The 5,990-nt window shown below is 35.0% G+C and overlaps 1 long non-coding RNA gene across 1 annotated transcript; it reads right to left on the bottom strand.

Moving 5' to 3' along the window:
- Nucleotides 1-1,091: 1,091 nt before the first annotated feature.
- Nucleotides 1,092-3,311, bottom strand: LOC110897037. Its single transcript, XR_002568384.2, has 3 exons — nt 3,060-3,311; nt 2,260-2,338; nt 1,092-1,776 (listed from the first exon to the last, which is right to left on the bottom strand). It is a non-coding gene; the product is annotated as an uncharacterized LOC110897037 (long non-coding RNA).
- Nucleotides 3,312-5,990: the final 2,679 nt, after the last annotated feature.

Genomic DNA, 5,990 nt, shown 5'->3' with positions numbered 1-5,990 from the left:
GTTTTATTATCTACCTCACATTAAAAAAGTAATGTTTGAGTGTCTATATCGTATGTTACAACGTTAAGTGTCTATATCGTATGTTACAACGTTAAGACATGTGTTTAAACTATCAAGGATCAAATATAAAATGATTTTATTCTAGTTAGTGTAGGAAGTGGCATGGAGCTTTGATATCAGTTTTTCAATAGTTATAACTTATAAATATAGATTGAGGCATTGCTAAATCGTAGATAATGAGGCACAACCACCCCTTTTAAGTCAGGCAACAAAACTAAGAATTTTAGCATTTTTAATTTAGTAGAGAATGATTTATTTAAAAAATTGATATTAGATTTAAATAACCCTAACTTTCACCAATTGGTCGATAGCAGGGGCGTAGCTTTCAAGGGGCTGGGGGCGCTCGACCCCCTGAACTTTTTGCTCAGTAGTGTTATATGTACGTTTCGTATAGAATTTTTTAGATATATATGTTTTCGACCCCACGGTTTTATAAGAAATTTTTTTTACTTATATAGAAATTTTAGGTCCGGTGACTTCCGACCCCCCTTTGAAAATTTTCAAGCTTCGCCACTGGTCGATAGCACTCCTAACTTTTGATTTGGACCACACTACTCTCAACTTTCAACTTATTGGCCAATAGCACTTTCAAACTAAACCAACACTAACCCAGTTTTCTGACATTAGCTGCCATGTCAGCAACCTAGTTCCACATCATCAAAAAGCCAAGTAAGAAGCCACATCATCAAAAAAACCAAGTCAGATGCCACGCCATCAAAAAATTCCACGTCAACACACAAGTGCCACATCAGCAAAAAAACTAACTGGGTCAGGGTTTAGTTAGTTTGAAAGTGCTATCGGCTAGTAAGTTCAAAGTTGGAAATGTTACGGTATAAATCAAAAGTTGGAGGTGCCATCGACAAAAGTTAGGGTTATTTAAATCTAATATCCCTTAAAAAACATTTAGGTACTATTGATTATAAATATAACATTGTGATTTATGCAGTTATATACATACGATATATAGTTTGAAAGGTAAATTTCATTAAAAACGAAACGCTGACCCAAACCGGGCCAACACAAAAACACAATTACAAAACTACATATTTACAAACTCACACCAACCCCCCAAGACATCTCTTTGTATTTCGACCTATTAACATACCAAAAGTATCCAAGCGCCTTAATCTCTCCAATGATACCTTCAATCTTCACCGGGCTGTTAGAAAAAACCGCGTTGTTCCTAGCCCGCCAAAGACACCAACAAGCAATGATGATTAAACCGTGAACAACATCCTTTTTCTTCTCCGTGGCCCTTAAGTTTCTGTGAGTGAGGAACAGATCTTTACGCGAAAACGCATAAATACTCGGAATCTTGCGCCACGAACTCAAAAAATTCCATATAATCGATGCTGTGCGGCAAGCAATAAAGATATGGTCAGCCGATTCTTCGAAAGAATTGCAGAACCTGCAGTAATTATCTTCGACCTGCATGTTCCTCCGATTCAGCGCCACCGTTGTCGGGAGCCTATCCATTTCTAGTCTCCATGCATTGATTGTCACACCCCAACCAATGGCGGAAACATCGGGATGAGACGAACAAATTGCTCAAAACAACATAACACTAAATGTGACAATATAATTTAAATCATTTTATTAGATTCTAAAGGATAACACAAAGTATCAACATCCAAAAATAAATTCAAACAATAGTTTATTTCTAAAATGAGTTTCTAGGCCATCCTAGCTTGCTTTCTTGTATCTTGATAAATCAACCTGCAATATGTATTAAAATAAAGTCAACAAAAGCATGTTCGCGAGTATACAAGTTTTCATACATAGCATAGTACGTGTTTAAAATGTTGCTCATATCCAAATGTGAATACAATACCATGTTAACAGTATACTCGAAACGATGTTACTCTATGTGTCCAAACCAAAGTTTAACGCAATTAACGTGTCCAACCCAAAAGGGTACGGGTGGTTTTAACATAGTTTAACCTAACAATACTCGTTAATATAACGAGAGGGGCGTTTCTCAACCTATAGCGCTACCATTGTTAGGGGAGGCTTGTACGAAGTTAATGAACACATAGTCATGAGTGTTTACAATAGCATAACATGTCTAACATGATTAAAATGTATCACATAGAGTAAGGATAGAATGTGCATAAAATGTTTGATGTGATTGTGATGTTTGATATAGAATACATATTGCACCCAAAAGTGGAAAATAGAAAATGGGTCATGTATACTCACATTGGTTGCGTTGCGATTTCTTGTAATAACGAACTAGTAAAGATGGAAAATCCAAGAGATACGAACAAAAGTGATTAACCTAGATATGAAATACGTGTATGAACTCGTTAAATAAGATTCCGAATATTAAGGTTTACGAGTAGATTAATTGGATATTATAATTTATTTTATTATTGATCCTAAAAAGGCATTAAAATTAATTGTCCATTATTTAGGTTATGTTTTTAATAAGAAAAGGGTTTAAAATTAAAAGCTTAATTATAATTGAAAAAGGATTATAAAAAAACTAGATAAAAGAAAGAGAAACTGTAAAAATAAAGGTTTATGAGTTTTTAAAATAAACCTAAATTTTAACAAATAAAGCCCAATAATTATTGAATTATCAAGTCATCTACTTGTGAATTCCTCCATGCAAGTTACAGTCCTAAACTTTCTCTCTTACGTACATTTTATCTATTGAATATTGTATTTAATACTAAATAATTACTATCTTACATTTTCTTCACTATATAAAAAAGTTATTTAATGATAGTTAATAAAAACTAACGAATGTAAACTTGATTATAGTTTTTTTTTTTTTTTATTCATAGTTGTTTTTCTTGTCATTATTACGATCGTGCATTTATAAACATTTAGTTTACATATTTTTATTCAAATTATATGTATCTCTATTTATCATACTTTCACATTATAAAATACTCACCATTTTTGTACTTTATTACTTATTTTGTTTATGAGTTAACTGATAGTGTGTTGTAAAAAAAAAAAACGAAACAAAGGACAGGAACAGAAAGGTATACCGAAGAGTTGACGTGTTGATTCCGTCATAAAACTCCGGCGAGCTTGGTTCCCCGACTGAACTCCGATGGTCCCTTCGAACTCCGGCGAGGACTTTGATCTTTCCGGCAGGCTCCGGCGATTCGCGGGTTACGTGAAAGAGGTGATGGTTGCGTGATGGTGTCGAGAGTGACTTAGAAGGGTGATCGAGTTGTGTGAGCTTCTCGGATCAACATGTCGTATTTATAACGCGATACGGTCTCGTAAATTATGGAAATAAACTTGATTGACAAAGAAAAAGATATGGAAACGATCCTTGATTGACAAGGAAAAAGGAAACGCGGAATATTAGTCAATCTCGTTCAATTAGCGAATAGACAGAAATGGAAATGTTGGCTGTATGAAAGCTGTGTTTTGGGCGGCAATTTTGAAGGAAAAGGAAAGCCGAAAACGTAGCGCTTAAATATATAAGGGCCGTATGTAATGAACAAGATGGAAGCATTGCGGAGTGGTTAAGTTGTTGCATTTGTGACGTTTGGAACCCGGGTTCGAATCTCGCGGTTCACCTCCTTTTTTTGTTTTTAATTTTAAAGTTTAATAAATTGCAAAAGACCCCCTTAACTATTGAAGACTTAATAACTAGAAGGGTTAACTTGGTTAGTTTATATTACTTTAAATGACTAACTAGGTTATTTTATAGAAATAAAAAGAATAAAATTTTTAATTTTAAAGTTAATTAATTAAACAATTAAAAAAAATTTAACCATATTTAATAACGGATTAGATGAACGATAAATCCTTCAACAATTATTTATTTCGCGGAAAAAAAAATGTCGACATTCCAAGGATTAGGATACTAATATCAAAACGGGTCGGATTTAGGGAATCCGATTTTGACGGATGTTACATTGATGTTGCATTTTGAAGGAACCCAGCTGCTCCATTCCAAAATGAACTCGGACTCCTGCTGCGAATCGGATCTAATCAACTGTCTCAAACCTTTGACTGAAAACTTCCGGTCAGCAGAGCCGGTCCATTTCCATCTGTCACCACCAGCGTGAGTTCGGACGTCCCTAATCAGCGAATTCAGCTGCCCAAGATAATTCAGCATCACCGGACAACTAATTTCAGATTTCCAGCGCCAAACCACCTCGTGTTCCGCTCCGTGAGCCACAATTCTATCCGCCACCCTACATTTTTTCTCGGCTTCTAACCTGAAAAGATCCGGGAATCTGTTTTTTAACGGCTCGTAATGTTATTCCAAACACCTTTGAGAGATTTTTTGAATGGAACACTTTCCCATCCAACCCTCGACGAATGAAGCGCGTCGATAACTTTAGTCCAAAGATTGTTTCTTTCCGTCTTGTACCTCCAACCCCACTTTGCCAAAAGCGCCGTGTTCACCTCTTGAAGCTTATTAAGACCAAGACCTCCTTTCTTTCTTTGAGTCGCGACCCTTTCCCAAGCCACCCAATGCAACTTTTTAACTCCCGAAGACCCTCTCCAAAGGAATTTTCTAATCATAGCTTCCAAATCCGCAACTACTTTCTTTGGGGCTTTATAAAGGGAAAAGTAGTATGTAGGAAGACTCTCCATGACCGATTTGATGATCACCACCCTTCCTCCGATAGATAAAATGTGGGATTTCCAATTCGCTAACCGAGCTCTAAAGACATCAATCACCGGTTGCCAATTGTTTATCCTGTTCATGTTAGCACCAACTTTGAGGCCCAAATATTTGAAAGGAGGCCGATCCGGATTACATCCCACCTCCGAAGCCAATTCCTCTAACTCCTCCGTTCCGACTCCTATACCAATAAGGTTGGACTTCTCAATATTGATCTTGAGACCCGCACAAATGTGGAAACAACGAAGGATTCTAATTATGTTCATAACTTCAATTTTGGACCATTATGGAATTCTTTATATAGGTACCATTTTGGAAACAAATGATTAAACAATTATAACTATCTTTAACAAAAAATTATTTGTTTCAATAATGTACGAGTTGCAATTATGAGGATAGGGTTTCAAGAAATCCCAATACTAGTTTTTCTTTGGAGAGTCTACATGTATTATTGGGCAATTAACGCTAAAACATGTTTAAGAAATTAAAGTTCCAGCGAATACAATTTAACGGTTAATGCACTATATCGATGAATACAATATGTTTTAACGTGAATTGTGTAAACATCATTGTGTTGAATAAAAACACTAAGATCGGTGTTCACTTATATTTACATGTAAACACACTATATGTTTACAACTAGTAAATTTTCCCACGCGATGCGACGGATTCAAATGGAAACTAACTCGGATTTGTACAGTAAAGATCTGAATTGTTCCTGAACAAAAGTTAAATCAAAACGTAGATAAACTGAATATGTACATAAAAATAAGCACGGAACGTATTATATATGGCCCGACTTATTTGCGAAAGAAATTTACGTCGAACACCAACCTGAACTTATACCGACACGTATAAAAAAATAAGTAAAAAAAATATGTTTTTGATGTTAAAAATGGTACCGCGCGCCGAAACGTAAAGTAAATCGAATTTATAAATTCTAATGAAAACATATTATATATGACCCGACTTGTTGTAAAATAAAATTTATACCAGAACGTAAATCAACTGAAAACGTACAAAAAAAAACATATTATATATGAGCCTACGTATTTTCAAAGAAACGTAATCAACTTAAATTTATACCAACACGTACATAAATATAAGCACGTAAAAAGTGTTTATAAAGTTTTTATAAGTTGAAGGGTTGTAAATGCCAACACTAAATATTAAAGGGTAAATGTTAAAATAAACAAAAAGTTACTAAAAAGAAAAAGGATATTGTCCTATAATAATCCCTACTAGACGTCATCGTCCATTGGCAGTTCCATCTTTTTTTATCCCCCCCCCTCCCCGACAGTCTCACCTTTCAACTATTTTTCTTCCA

The sequence above is a fragment of the Helianthus annuus genome, chromosome 12 (genome assembly GCF_002127325.2).
Source record: "Helianthus annuus cultivar XRQ/B chromosome 12, HanXRQr2.0-SUNRISE, whole genome shotgun sequence".
Classification (NCBI taxonomy): Eukaryota; Viridiplantae; Streptophyta; class Magnoliopsida; order Asterales; family Asteraceae; genus Helianthus; species Helianthus annuus.
The sequence above is the reverse complement of the archived record's forward strand: the minus strand, read 5'-3'. Positions and strand labels throughout refer to the sequence as shown.